Raw genomic sequence first — 2,392 nt, 5'->3', positions numbered from 1 at the left:
ACACTTAACTGATATAAAATAATCAATAATAAAAAAACAAACTGACAAAAATTCCGAAGAAGTAAAGTAAACACAATTACACAGTAATAAATTCAAAATAAAATTCAAATAATTCCTTACAAGACCCGTTCTTCAAGCTACCCAAAACTATCCAAGCAGAAAGAACCAAATACCCACTAAAAAAAAATAAAAACCACAATCCTCAAAAAAGCAAACCATAGGAGTAACAATTAATGGTCATCTTCATAATCAACAATATAACCAATATAAACACTGAAAAATCATCTAACTCAAAACAAGAACTTGTAAACCTATAAAAAAGTGGATGCAACACAATACCTTCCCAACAACCATAACTAACACACATAAAAAGAAACACACAAACAAATAAAAATCAAGACAAAAGTCGCAACTCTCAAATAAAATCAAAATATCGAAAAAGACATAAACCTAATACTCACAGTAATACCAAAAATCACACATAATAAATTCTCTCAAATTAGAATACATACAACAAATGGAAGATCAAACAACCACAAAAAAGATAACATTTACAATTAAAAATAAACGGACTTAATATTAAGCTAAAAAGAATAAAAAGCCAATGAATAAAACACCTAAAAACTCTAAAACCCGGGATTCTTTAAAATCATCTACATCAAAGAGGCGTTCGTTTGGAAAAACAAAGTAATACTTCTTTGACTTCATGAAGAGTTTTGCACTTTGGTCTTAACCTCGTAAGAATGGAACAAAAAAAATACACACTATTAACGATACAAAGTAACAGTTCAAACCATTAGAAAAAAAATCAAAATCAACACACAATTAACTATAGTGACTATGAAAGTAAATAATAACATGCACATTCGAACTTGTTTAACACTCAAATCAAGAACAGATATAGAATTAGCACTAAAAGAAAACCCACTTCTTCACATATTCACTTAAATCAAGATCATATACAAAATTAGCACAATTACACAATAGCAGATTTAAAGTAAAGTTCAACCAATATGACACATAGACAATTTTTTTTTCCACGAAAAATAGTCAAGAGAAAAAAACAATCACAAGAAAAGCCAGACAAAAACCACAATCAAAAAGAAATCGAAAATAAAAAAAGCATGAACTTCATACTAATAGTAACACCAAAAAACACGACTAACACAGTGGATGCAACACAATTTTTTCGTAACGGCACTAACTAACACACACAAAAAGAAACAGATACCCAAATAAAAATCAAGACAAAATTCTCGATTCTAAAAAAATTCAAAGACCAAAAAAGACATAAGCTTGATGCTTACAATAACACTGAAAACGAGACACAATAAACCTGTTCAAATTAAGATACATACCAAAAATAGAAGATCAAACAACCATCTTGAAAAAAAGATAAAGTCTAAAGTTAAATTGAGAATGATTTAATATTAATCTAAAAAGAACAAACAACCAATAAACCAATCACATTTATAATCAACACATAAATTGTCACACACAAATTTAGCTAAAAAGAAAATCTAGTCAAAAATACCTCAATAACACAACAAAAAACTTCCCCAAGAGTTCTGTACTCTGCACTCTGGTCTCAACCTAACAACAATGAAACAAACTATTAAAAAACTACGCAGAAAATTATAAAACTGAAAATTAACCAAAATAAAAACTCCAACAATTTTCAAACAGAAAAAATAAAATAGAATTTATCTTAAAACACAGAGAATCAAAATAGTGAAACCCAGCAGCTAATAAGTGTCCACCCAAAACTTAGCTACCAATAGAGATGTTGAAGACCCATTCAACATGAAATTCAACATGAAATTGCTCAATAAGCTAGGTAAGCAATAACCCAAATCAGTAGCAAATTAACAAACAGTAGTATTAACATGTACAATATCAAATCAGTAGCAAATAGTCCAAATCATTCAATTGCACAGTAATTCAAAAATGATTGCACAATTGAGCTCAAAAGGAAATTTAGTCACAAATACTTCAATAACACAACAAAATACTTCCCCAAGAGTCCTGCACTCTGCACTCTGGTCTCAACCTAATAACAATGAAACAAACTATTAAAAAACTACGCAGGAAATTACAAAACTCAAAATTAACCAAAATAAAAAACTCCAACGATTTCCAAACACAAAAAATAAAATAGAATTTATCATAAAACACAGAGAATCAAAATAGTGATTTAAAATAACAACCCTCTTTCAAATAAACTTTTAATTGAATAAACTCAACACTATCACACTGATCATAGCCAATCTCAAATATCAAACCAAACTACACCAAGAAGAAATGATAATCAGATGAAGGGCAAAAATATCACAGCAAAACCCCTCCACAAACTTAAAAATCATAAAACAAACCAAAATCACAGAAAGTCACA

Source organism: Arachis stenosperma, chromosome 9 (assembly GCF_014773155.1).
Source record: "Arachis stenosperma cultivar V10309 chromosome 9, arast.V10309.gnm1.PFL2, whole genome shotgun sequence".
In the NCBI taxonomy this organism is placed as follows: domain Eukaryota; kingdom Viridiplantae; phylum Streptophyta; class Magnoliopsida; order Fabales; family Fabaceae; genus Arachis; species Arachis stenosperma.
The sequence above is the reverse complement of the archived record's forward strand: the minus strand, read 5'-3'. Positions refer to the sequence as shown.